The following is a 13543-nucleotide window of genomic DNA, read 5'->3' as shown; positions in this document are numbered from 1 at the left end:
ATGCACCTCTATGATCATTACAGCGTTATTTACAATACCAAGATTTGGAAGCAGCCCAAATGCCTATCAGTCGACAAATTGATAAAAAAGCTGTAGTACATATATATGATGAATATTACTTGGCCATAAAAAAAGAATGAAATCTTACCATTTGTGACAGCCTGGATGACTTAGAGAGTATTATGCTAAGTGAAATAAGTCAGTCAAAGAAAAATACCATATTATTTCACTTATATGTGGAATCTAAAGAACAATATCAATGAACAAACAAAACAGAAACAGACTCATAGACACAGAGAACATACTGATGGTTGCCAGAGGGGAAGGGGGTTGGTGGATTGGGTCAAAAAGGTGAAGGAATTTAGAAGCACAAGTTGGTAGTTAAAAAATAATCATGGGGACATAAAGCACAGCAGAGGGAATATAGTAACAAATACTGTAATAACTGTGTATGGCGCCTGGTGGGTACTTGAGATATTGAGGGGAACAGTTTGTAAAGTATAGAATTATCTACTACTATGCAATATGACTGGAACTAATACAGAATAATGTTAAAAGTAAATTATAATTGAAAAACAAAACTTTACAAAAGGTTAAGTATTTGGAGAAGGCAGGCAAACCTAGAATAAAATGTTGACTTCAACATCTATCAGTAGGGTGTCTACAATTAAGTGACAGGAGCTTCTGGGCCTCAGATGTCTCATCTGTAGAATAGAAATAATAACTACTTCCTTCATAGATAGTTGTAAACGTATATTAGATGATATTTGTGTCATTCCATGCACTCAATTGTGCAAGAAATTTAACTTTAGTTTCCTATATCTGAACTTAATGCCTACATCAAATTCCCCTTTCCTCCCGATGACAGAAATTTAACCTCCGTCAATCCACAGCCTCTCCCAGGATTCTGTGTACGTTCCAGGGAGCTAATGTGGAACCAAGATGGCAAAGGTGGGAGGGTAGGCATCTGTCCTTCCATGTTGTTCCTTGTCTGTGGCGGCATCCACTTAGATGAACTTGCATATCATTTAGTCTTTGTTCTGTGTGGGTCACAGCTGTATCCTCCCTGTTTCCAACCACCAAGCATCTGTAGATCTGCCAACTCCATGTGTCATGTCTGGGTTACTCCACAGTGCACAGGAAACACTACTGCCCAGGTCATTCTGGGACCCCAGAAACCTCTGTGAGGTTTCCTTGGGCCTGTCCATCTTAACTCATTGCACAGATATTTCTTCTGCTTTAATGCCTTGTTGGCTTAGGGACTTCTGTAGTCTTCCCATCACCTGGAGATGAGCTCAGGTCCTTTTTGCTCTTGGGTCACCAATCTTATCCAGAGATGCCAATAGTTAGCATCCACCAACTCCCTTCCTCCCATGACTAGATTCAGGAGAAAAGTCCCAACGGGATTTAAGATTGAACTTTCCATACAGTAGCACTAGCCATGTGTGGGCATTCAACTAAAACTGGGTAACATTAGTTTTACCAGCCACATCTCAAGTGCTTGGTAGCCATATGTGGCTAGTGGCTACTATATTGTAGAGCATGGTTTTTTTTGTTTGTTTTGGTTTTGGTTTTTTTAAAATATATGTTTATTGATTTCAGAGAGGAAGGAAGAGGGAAAGAGAGATAAAAACATCAATGATGAGAGAGAATCACTGATTGGCTGCCTCCTGCAGGTCCTCTAATGGGGATCAAGCCTGCAACCCGGGCATGTGCCCTTGACCGGAATCGAACCTGGGACTCTTCAGTTCGCAAGCTGACACTCTATCCACTGAGCCAAACCAGCTAGGGCCACGGTTTTTATTATAGAACTAGAGGCCCGGTGCACAAAAATTTGTGCACTCCAGGGGAAGGGGGGTCCCTCAGCCCGGCCTATGCCCTCTCACAGTCTGGGACCCCTTGGGAGATAACGACCTGCTGGCTTAGGCCTGCTCCCGGGTGGTAGAGGGCAGGCACAATCCCTAGGTGCAGCTCCTGGTCGGGCTCAGAGCAGGGCTAATTGGGGAGTTGGGGCGCTGCCCCTGTCATACACAGAGCAGGGCGGATCAGGAGGTTGCGATGCCACACTCAGTCACGCTCAGGGCAGGGCCGATCGGGGGGTTGGGGAATGGCCCCCTGTCACACTCAAGACAGGTTCGATGGGCAGGTTGCAGCGCCACCCCCTGTCACGCACAGAGCAGGGCCCATCAGGGGGTTGGGCGCTGCCCCCTGTCACGCACAGAGCAGGGCCCATCAGGGGGGTTGGGGCTCCGTACCCTGTCACGCACAGAGCAGGGCCCATCAGGGGGTTGGGGAGCTCCCCCCTGTCATGCACAGAGCAGGGCCCATCAGGGGGTTGGGGAGCTCGCCCTGTCATTCACAGAGTAGGGCCGATAGGGGAGTTGGGGCACCGCCCCCTGTCACACACAGAGCAGGGCCGATCAAGGGTTGGGGCACCACCACTGTCACACTCAGGGCAGGGCCAATGGGGAGGTTATGTCTCTACCCCATCACACACAGAGCAGGGCCCGTGGGGGGTGGTGCCACACCCTGTCACACACAGAGCCGCAGGGCTATCAGGGGGTTGGGGAGCTCCCCCCTATCAGACACAGAGCAGGGCTGATCAGGGGGTTGGGATGCCTTCCCCGGTCATGAACAGGGCAGGGCGGATAGGGAGGTTGTGGCCCCACCTCCTGTCACACACAGAGCTGCAGGGCGATCAGGGGGTTTGGGCTCTGCCCCCTGTCACGCTGATCCTGATGCCGGGAGGCCTCGCGGCTCCCCTGATCCCGGTGCTGGGAGGCATATTACCCTTTTACTATATAGGATAGAGGCCTGGTGCATGGGTGGGGCCGGCTGGTTTGCCCTGAAGGTTGTCTCAGATCAGGGTGGGGGTCCCCACTTGGGTGCCTGGCCAGCCTGGGTGAGGGGCTGATGGCTGTTTTGCAGCTGGTCACACACCTTTCAGGGTGGGGGTCCCCACTGGGGTGCCTGGCCAGTCTGGGTGAGGGGTTGAGGGCTGTTTTCAGACTGGCGGGTGACTGAAGCTCCCAACCGCTCCTTTTTTTCTTTTTTATTCTGAGCCAGCCTTAGCTCTGAGGCTTGGCTCCAGCTCTTAGGCCTCCGCTGCTGAAAGCAGGTTTCTGGCCTTTGTTTACCTTCTGTATTTGAAACAATGTTGCAATCCTGCTGGCTGAAGCCCGGCCAACTAAAGCCGGTTTCTGGGGTTTTGTTTAGCTTCTATATTTGTAACATAGTTGCTTAGAGTTGCAGCTCAGAGGCCGGCAAGGCAGGCGGGGAATGTTGGTTTCCTCCGTCACTGAAGCAAGCAAGCCTCATGTTTGCTTTAAGCTGCCTGGCTGCTGGCTGCCATCTTGGCTGGCAGTTAATTTGCATATCGCCCTGATTAGCCAATGGGAAGGGTAGTGGTCGTATGCTAATTACCATGTTTCTCTTTTATTAGATAGGATACTTCTGCCCTCCCAGAAAGTTCTACTGGACAACACTGGCCTAGGATCTCTTCTGTGCCTAGCCTTCCCCTCCTCCTCTCAGAATCTGTATCTGGCCTGGGGGCAAGGCCTTACTCTTACATGATCTTACAATATCACAACCATCCTGTCTCAAATCCAGGCCTACATTTTGAAACTCAAAAACCATGAACTGATTGTTGTTCTCTGTGTTCTGCTTAGCCATCTCTTCTCTGAGGCTGGATGCCTTGGTTACCAGTAGAGTGACCACCTGTTTCCACTTGCCAGGAACAGGAAGATTTCTGGGACATAAAACTTTTGGTTTGAAAATCAGGAAAGTCTTGAAGAATCCAGGGCAAGCTGGTTGCTTTGGTTACAAAGAATCACAGGGTACCAAGCACTATGAGAAAAAAATAACAGTCTTTATATCTCAACATTTATTTCAACTCTGTAACTAGTATTAATCTGATGAAAATTTCAGTTTTATCTCCACAGTTATTAGAGTTAGATATAATATTTCTTCTTCTCTTTCTGGAAGTTTTCCTGATCCCCAGTCCTGTGTCTTCCATGGATTCATTGGTTCCACCTAGAATATATTAGATGTATATCTTCAGGTCACCATTCCCCTTTCCCACCCGACTAGGGGAATTATTTGAGTGTCTGATATTTTGCCCTTTTTTCAAGGGGAAACCATTGGTCCTGAGGTCATAAGAAGAATGAGCCACATAAAAGACTTCCGCCGGGCAAACAGCCATGGCCAACTCCAAAGAACCCTTTTAGGCATTAAACAAAGACCTTCAGTGGATTGTTAATAGTTACCCTTTGGCCCCTTTGTAACTCACATAGTGACAGTTTCCAACACAGAGGCCAGGGTAAAGCCCAGCTGTGAAAGAAGGGACATGTGCACTGCTGTCACTCACCTGCTAATTGCCTTGTCCCTTGCATCCTCTTCCTGACACATTCCTGCCCTGGGTACTCATTTGTGTAAACTGTCTAAAAATACCTTGATAGCAGCAGCTCAGAGGGTTATGGAAGGAAAAGGGTCATTTAGTTATAAGACAAATCTTCTTTCACTCAGTTCTTCCCCTCAGTGAGATTCAGCCCGAGGAGACACCAGCATAAGTTCTATCAGAGACCCTGAGCCATGAATATGATTTGCGCTGCTCTCCACTCCTGAAAAGTCTCTCTCCCTTTATTAACCTTAGCCAGTAGGGTCCAATGCAAGTACCACCTCATCCAAGAAGCCGGTCATGATTTACCCTGGCCAAATCATTCGTCTCAACTGCCATAAGCCAGAAGATTTTAAAGACACAGTCTTATTGTATAATCTCACCCAAGACCTGAATCAAAATGTTGAGAGGAGGGTACCAAAAATATGCAATTTAAACAAACACTCCAAGTACTTCTTTTTAAAAATGTTATCTACACTAATAAAAGAGAAAAATGGTAATTGGCGTACGGCGATACCTTTTTCATTGGCTAATCAGGGCTATATGCAAATTAACTGCCAACTAAGATTGGCAGTTAACTGCCAACTAAGATTGACAGTTAACTGCCAACAAGATGGCGGCTAATTTGCATATGTAGGCACAATGCAGGGAGGCAAAAGGGAAAGCAGGAAGAAGCCCCCTGCCACTGACAGTGATCTGAAACCCAGGGGGAAGCTAAGAGCTGGGGGGCAGGGCAAAGGCGGCCCTGGGGCCGCCTTTGCCCTGCCCCCCAGCCATGATCGGAGAATCAGGCGCCTTTTCCACCCTGGCCAGTGATAGCAGGAAGTAGGGGTGGAGCCAGCGATGGGAGCTGGGCACGGTCGAAGCTGGCAGTCCCAGGAGCTAGGGGTCCCTTGCCTGGGCCTAAAGTGAAGCCCACGATCGCGGCGCCCCCCGCTGCCACTGCAGGTCCCCGCTGCCCGTGCCGGACACCTCAGCCAGAGGCGTTAGGCCTGGGCAGGGGCGGAGCCTGCAACCGTGGGGAGCTGGGGGTCCCCTGCCCAGGCCTGACACCTCTGCCAGAGGCCTCAGGCCTGGTCAAGGGGCCGATCCGGTGATTGGTGATCGGAGGGTGATGAGGGTCAACTCCTCTGGCTGAGGCATCAGGCCTGGGTGGGGTTTGGGGGGCGGAGCCGGGGATTGGGGGGATATGTTGGTCCGCTTGCCCAGGCCTGAAGCCTGGGTCAGAGGCGTCAGGCTTGGGCGGGGGGTGGAGCAAGCGATCAGAGGGAGATGGGGGTCCCCTGCCCAGGCATGATTCCTGGGCCAGAGGCCTCAGGCCTGGGCGGGGGCCAGAGCCAGTGATTGGGGGGAGATGGGGGTCCCCTGTCCAAGCCTGACACCTCTGGCGGAGGCATCAGGCCTGGGCAAGGGGCTGATCAGGCGATCGGAGGGTGATGGGGGTCAACGCCTGAGGGCTCCCAGTATGTGAGAGGGGGCAGGCTGGGCTGAGGGACACTCTCCCCCCCCCCCCCACCCAGTGCACGAATTTCGTGCACCAGGCCCCTAGTATTGATATATAAGTCACTGCCATACAATTCATCCATTTAAAGTGTACACTTCAGTTGTCACTCCCCAATTCCTACTCCCCTGGCCCAGCCATGGGCAATCACTGATCTACTTCTGTTTCCATAGATTTATCCACTCTGGACATTTCCTATAAATGGAAGCATACACTATGTGGTCCTTGTGACTGCCTTCCTTCACTTAACCATAAGGTTTTCAAGGACCCTCTGGTTATAGTATGAATTAGTACTTCATTTCTGTTTATGCCTAAATAATATTTCATGGTATGGATCTATCACACTTTATTTCCCATTCATTAGTTAATGGATATCTGGGTTGTCCTACCACTTATATTCCCTATTATGCATAACTAGAGGCCTGGTGCACAACATTCGTGCATTGGGTGTCGAGGGAGGTGGGCCCTCAGCCTGGCTTTGCCCTTTCACAGTCTGGAGCTCTTGGGGGATGTCTGACTGACGGCTTAGGCCTAAGCCACAGTGGGATGTCCTTAGCGCTGCTGTGGAGGCCGGCCGCTATGCTCGCCAGCTGTCAGCCCAGCTTGTGACTGAGCAGCACTCTGCCTGTGGGAGTGCACTGACCACCAGGGGGCAGCTCCTGCATTGAGCATCTGCCTCCTGGTAGTCATAGCAAATGGTTGTTCTGTCATTTGGTCAATTTGCACATTAACCTTTTATTATTTAGGATACTATGAATATTTAGGTACAAGTTTTTGTGTGGACATGTGTCTTCATTTCTCTTGGCTGTGCCTGTGTAACTGGGGGCCATGTGGTGGTAATTCTGTGTCACACTTTTTGAGGAATTGTCAGAGTGTTTTCCACGGGGACTGTACCAGTCTCTATTCCCACCTGCAGAGTATGTGGGTTCTGACTTCTCCACATTCTCACCAACACTTGTTATTACCTGCCTTTGTTTCTGTCATCCTAGTGAGCATGAAGCAGTACCTCATTTTTGTTTTGATTTGTAATCCCCTGGTGGCTGATAATGGCAGGTGCTCCTTATACTCATTAAAGTTGGAGAACCTTCAATACATTGCCCTATAATATAGTAACAGGGTTACCTGCCTTATGGTCCCTACTAGACGATAAGCTAGCAGAAGGCCTGGAGTACATTGCATGGTTGCCTAGATCCCCCTCAGTGATTGTCCAGTGCCTGGAGCATTGTAGATGCTCCATAAATAAGAATTAACATCTGTTGAAGGCTTGTGCTGTGTCAGGCATAGGTTACACAAATTAATTCATTTAATCATTACAATAACCCCATGAGGTAGAGATTATCATTACAACCATTTTACAAATGAGGAAACTGAGGCACAGAAAGATTAAATAACCTGCCAGCATTTGAACTCAGCTTGCTCGATGCCAGACTGGACTGTCTCTTGCAAAAAATATCTATTGAATAAATAAATAAGTTTGAAACAGAAGAAAGAAGTCAACAGGCTACAGAGTCAAGGCTCACGCCACCGTCCATTTGAAAGCACAGCTATCTCTCAGGAAGAACAGCTCTAGGATTTGAGCTGCCTTGTTTCCGTGAGTGACATCACGACACTTCACAAAACCTCAGCTCCTAATGAAGGACATAGAAATGTTGTCTTTGAATTTTTTAAACCAGATAGACACTAATCCTGAGTTACCAAGCCCACCAGGAAGTATTTACAGTGGAGAATGAAAACAGAGACTCATTCTGGTGCATACTTGGATAAAAATGCTCTCCAGGCATCCCAAGGATGCACGGGCAGTGAGGTGAAAGGTAGAAAGAGCCCTGGCTGGTGTTCTCAGTGGTTAGAGTGTTGAGTGTTGGCCCATGCACTGAAGGGTGGTGGGTTGGATTCCTGTTCAAGGGCATGTACCTGGGTTTCAGGTTTGATCCCTGCCTTCATGGGGGTGTGTGCCAGAGGCTACCAATATCTCTCTCTCTCTCTCTCTCTCTCTCTCTCTCTCTCTCTCTCTCTCTCCTTTCCACTCTCTCTTAAAAAAAATCAATGGAAAAAATAGCCTTCAGTGAGGATTAACAACAACAACAACAAAAACAAAAAGGTAGGAAGAAGTCTTTAAAGCTCTGAATTGAGCTATTCCATAGTAAATGTCTCCTCTTGAGAGTAAACATTGCTGAGCACCAGCTTTTAATTTCCCACATGATTTTCTACCTCCTGTACAGGTTAAATCCTTCAGCACATCCTCCCAAGAAGGGCTGCTGCACACCCAAAAAGGCGCTCCTTCAGTCTGAGCCAGGTTGCCTGCAGGGGTAGCAAGCTGGAGTGCATGTGTTGGTAAGCCCAGCATGGGCTGGATTTCAGCCACACCAACCCACTTGGCTAGGCATCCTTGTGCAGTGCCCAACCTGAACAACCATATATGGCAGCCCTGATGCCAAGCAGCCTACATTCCAAAGAGTAGGTAGCTCTCCATATATTAAAGCGTCTAACCCTGGTGAATATTGTAGTTTGGGCAATTAGTGAGCCACTTACCATAAATCAGATAATGGATTTCAAAACCTCATAGCTCTTTATAATCCAGATGAAAGAAACAACAGTAGGAGCCAGCAATAAATGACTGATAGAGCCTTTGTCTGACATAATGGGATAGAGAAGCCGACTAAACCCAGGCATACAGAATCCAAGGCAACGCCACAATTCAAAGCCAAATTCATTCATCTTTACTTCAGTGCCTGATTCAGAAAGCCAGCGTGCCCTTGGAGTCCTGAAAACCAGAATGTGGTACCAACACAGAACTGAAGGTTTGCAGCTCAGGACTGCAGGCAACCTGCTCAACCATGGAGCCAGACCAACAGCAGCGACACATCTTGCTTCTTCGGCAATCGGCAGAGCTGTCCACGGCACAGGCTTTGTGCCGGCTCCAGTGAAGTCCTGGCCAACAGCCAACCACCATTGCCAAATAACATCCCCCTGACAGTAGCTCCAGGAGGCAGGCCATGGGGAGTGGGAGTGCGTGAGAAGCTGTGCGAGGTACATAAGCACCTAGCAGCGGAAATGGTGACATGGAGCAACACAAATGCCCAAGCCTGTCGACAGGACTCCATTTGATTTGGTATGGTGGTGAGTTCCGGAGGCACTGTGGTCACAGATGGAATAGCAGTGTTCAGAGAGAGAGAGAGGCTATGTATGGACAGAGAGGAAGAACTGTACACTGTAGTGAGCAGTATATAAACAGACATAAGTCTGATAACATTAATAAACGTTGAATAATGAATTATTGGTTTTAAGCCTCTGAGCTTCAGGGCTGTTTGTTATATAGCAATAGGACACTGCCTTAACAGAACTTATCCTTTAGTGACCTTAATAAACAAGTAAATAAATGCATAGAGGTATAATTACATCTTTATACATAGTAAGCAGAAAAGAACAGCATAGAATTGTTCCGTTATTAAATTTATTCAACACCTACCAGTAAAAATCTCCATGGTAGTGTCAGACAGAACACTGGTAACAATTCTTTTCCCATCTCTGGCTCTGATGTGCAGTTATAACTGGGCAAATCACTGACCTTTCTAGTCCTTGGCTTTCTCCATCTGTGAAATGGGCGTGATGTCCCGCATCCTCTCTGCCTCATAGGCTCTTGTGAAGATGAAATGAGACCAGAAACAAAAGTGCTATGATTGCTGCCAAATCCTTGGTTGCTGCGTCATAACCAGTAAATGCTCCCTCATGCTAAAAATGCAGAATTGCTTTATAGTTTATTGCTGAAATGGAAACATCTGGCCAAGGAAACGAAGGAAACAGCAAGCTTTCTGACCCAAGCGATTCCATAGCTGGTCTCTGGCATCTCCTCCTGCAGCTCTGCTTTGCCTGTTGCTTAAAGTTTTACTTTGAAATATATTAGCCTTGGTTTGGGCAGTTTGTTTTTTGTGTGTTTTTGTTTGTTTTTGCATGTCTGCTTTTTCTATTTTGACCAGAATAGAGAAAGAAAACTTTACAAATGGTGATTATCCATTTTTGGGCATTCCAACTAAAGTTTAGAAATCTCTCCATGAATTTATTCGCCAATGTATCTTTTGATTTTACTTATAGAGCAAACTTGGGTGAAAAGGAATTGTATGGGAATTTTATAAGCAACCTCAGCAAGTTGCAATTAGTCTATGGGTTAGTGTGATTTCCACCTGGATTATGAAACAGCGAACGAGGAACCAAATCCAACCATGTCTTGTCCATGTTTAAAAACTCCTTAGTGACTCCCTAATGCCCTCTGTATAAAGACCAAGCTTCTTGGCATAGCACTGAAGTCCTTCATGATCTGGCTGTGGCATAGCTCTTCAGCCTTGCCTCTCACCACTCACCTGTGTTAAAGCAGGTGCCTCAGATCTGGCCTTGACGTAAGTTATTTCCTTCTACCTAATATATCACCCTCTTTCATCTTTGCCTAACTAACTCCTTCACTCTTCATGTCTGACTTTATGACCTCTCTTAGAAGTCTTCCTTAAGTCCCCAAGACTGGTGCCCCTCATCTGTGACCCCTTAGCACCTTTCTTCTAAGGTAGTGTCAAAACATTATTTTCAGAGAGTTAAAGGCACAGCTCTTAAAATACATCCAGAGCCTATGCCAAAGATGCATTTACCTCATTAATGAGGGACCCAGCAGGGTGATAAAGCTGGACCAGAGGAACATAGGAGAGGCTGATAGATGTCGTCAGTGAAAGAAAGGGTGCTGACGTAAGCTTGCTAACTTAGAAATGAAACTGAACGTAATGTAATGTCCTACAGGCAATAAAATCATAGCCCTTAGAAGTTGTCTTTTCCAATGGACAGAAATCATCTGCATCTCTACCAGACATAAATAATTTGCAACATCTGCCCGGGTTGCAGGCTCAGTCTCTGGTAGAGGGCATACAGGAGGCAGCCCATCAATGATCCTCTCTCATCATTGATGTTTCTATCTCTCTCTCCCTCTCCCTTTCTCTCTGGAAAAAATATGTATGTATATGTATAAACTCATTTGCAACATCAATTTCCTACAAATTAAGATCTAACTTTTCAAGGTCTAGACCACAACTAGTAGTAATAATTATCCAAATCAGGGTGTCAGAGGATTTGGGCTGGCCTATTAGACAGTGCCACAGTGTGACTGAAGGGGCACGTAGTCCTCTTTCCAATTAATTTTTTTACCTGCAGCATTAATAATCTGTATTGTAACTACCTGTTATTGTATCTAGCCAACTGAAAGCTTCTTAGGGACAAGAATTTTTTTCAGTTCACTCTCGTAGCTTCTGATCTTATTTCAACACCTAGTACATAGTAGGCATTCATATAATTATTATTGGATGAATTAAAATGTTTTCTCTTGCCCTGGTCGGTGTTGCTAAGTGATTAGAGTGTCAGCCTGTGCACTGAAGGATCATGGGTTCAATTCCCAGTCAAGGGCACATCCCTAGGTTGCAGGTTCCATCCCCAGCCCTAGTCAGGGTGAGCGTGGGAGGCAACCAATCCATGTCTCTGTCTCACATTGATGTTTCTTTCCCTCTCTCTCTCTTTCACAGCTCAGGTTACAAGTGATAAGTCTGGGCAGAGTCACAGCCCAGATACCTCTCCAATCACAGCCAAGTGCCCCTGTGGCCCCTTAAGCATCTCTCCTGCTTCCCACTGCTGCACAGCCCTAATTGTCACTGTGATGGTCAGACACGAAAGACAAGATGAAAGCAGCTCATCTCCTTTACTGTCTCTTCATTTAAGAACCGTAAAGCGTTGGATCCTTCCCTGTCAAGACCCTGTGGGTCTCCAGTCCCCGCAGGTGGCAGGGAGGCTACAAACCACAGCCCTGTCCTGCTGATGGCCTCACAGCTCCGTGCTGCTGCTGGCACAAGCGCTTGTTCTATTCCTGGATTCCACTCCCCAGGGACGGCTCTCGCTCTCAAGGCTGCAGTACAATGCTGAGCTCTCTAACAGGCTTAGGAGGGGCCCCTTTTCTCACAGATAATGAATCTATGTAACTTAAATCAAGACTAACTTATGCACTTGAATACTTGCTGCCAACATGGACAAACTGCCCTATTTGTGTCTTGTTTTTATTAGCACAGGAGGCACTGATTGGGAGAAGGGACAGCGGCAGGCCTAATTTTCAATTATTTGGGGGTCAGGGAGTGGGGGTGGGGTGCACTCCAAATACATTCAAGTTTTGAGGTGTCTGGAAAGGTCTGGAAATAGACTTGAAATAGCATGTGTGAGAGTGACTTTGTCACTTTACATAACACCTCTGTCAACCTTGTGGGGACCTTGGAAAGCTTTCAGAAAAACAGTCATCTGGGTTTGCACAACACACACACACACGCACACACACACACACACACACACGAAGGAGTTTGAGACTTTTTTGCCAATTGGTAAGCTCAGTGAGCTCGGGGTGCTGGCAGAGGTGACTGGGACTGTGAAAGAAGAGAAAGCAGAGAAAGAGCAAACACAGCAACAAAGGCTTTGTATGTTCTTAGAAGCAGAGCGAATCCCTGGAAAATCTAGGAAGGGGGAAAAGCTTGCCATTAGAGCTCCCAGCTTCTTATTCCTGGGCCTTCCCCTCCTCTAGGGAACCCCCTTCACGCTGTGGGCTCATTCATGCCCCTCTTTCATCAAATGGTGTTAGCCATTACCATCTACTGTGAATTGAAAGCTGTGTTCTCCCTCGCAGCAGTGTTCACACTAAGCTTTCTCTCTGAAAAAGGAAGAGGGGGGACATAGAAATGACCCTCCGTCCAGGAACATTTTTAGCATTTTTAAAACTTACACCAGAGCGGAAGGATGAGCCAGAACTATACCGGAAGTATCCAGGACAAACTAGGCCGAAGGTCACCCTGGATATGTGGGGCCTTGTCTTCAGTTTAAGGGTTTGTGCAGATCACTGAGCAGGTGGGAGAGGCCTCTGATTCCTGCCAGAGGAGAGGGTAATGGAAGGAAGTGGAAGGGAGCAAAGAGACTCCCAATTGCACATAATGACGTATGCAGCTATTCTAGGCTGAGATAAAGGCTTTATTATTCTCACATAATAAGCGATGTAGAGGACGGTGATTTCCAGCAGGATCCGTGGCTCGCCCATGCTCGGGCTTCTCGGAGAGCTCTTGGTTATTGCAAGAGGGCTGCCAAGGCTCCATTTGTCATGTCTCCTCAAAATCATGGTCAAAGGTGGAAAGGAGAAGACGTGGCTTTTCATCTCCTCCCTTTCTTTTACCACGTAAGATTATATCTTGCCCGGAATCCCCCCTCCCACCAGCAGAGTTCCCCTCTGGTTTAATTGGCCAATATTGGGTCACATGACTACAGACAAACCTTGTTGTGTTGCACTTCTCAGATACTGCATTGTTTATAAATTGAAAATAAGACCCTCCTCTAGCAAGAAGATGATGACTCACTGAAAGATCAGATGATGGTACACATTTTTAAGTAATAAAGCAATTTTTATTTAAGGTATATACATTAGGTTTTTTTAGACTTCATGCTATTACAAACTTAATAGACTACAGTGTAGTGTAAATAAAACTTTTATATGCACTGGGAAACCAAAAATTTGTGAGTCACTTTATTGTGATATTTTATTATGGTTGTCTGGAGCCAAACCCACAATATCCTTCATATGTCTATATTGCCAG

General features: G+C 47.0%; 1 pseudogene across 1 annotated transcript in view; it reads right to left on the bottom strand.

Moving 5' to 3' along the window:
- LOC308513863 (translocation protein SEC62-like) overlaps window positions 1–12993 on the bottom strand; it is a 127154-nt pseudogene extending 114161 nt beyond the window's left edge. Inside the window, exon 1 of the transcript in view lies at window positions 12940–12993. The product of the transcript in view is annotated as a translocation protein SEC62-like (transcript). The remainder of the gene's footprint in view (window positions 1–12939) is intronic.
- Between the last annotated feature and the right edge of the window lie 550 nt (window positions 12994–13543).

This window comes from Myotis nattereri (assembly GCF_964212035.1).
Source record: "Myotis nattereri genome assembly, chromosome: 2".
Lineage (NCBI taxonomy): Eukaryota > Metazoa > Chordata > Mammalia > Chiroptera > Vespertilionidae > Myotis > Myotis nattereri.
This window is presented reverse-complemented; position numbering and strand designations above follow the sequence as displayed.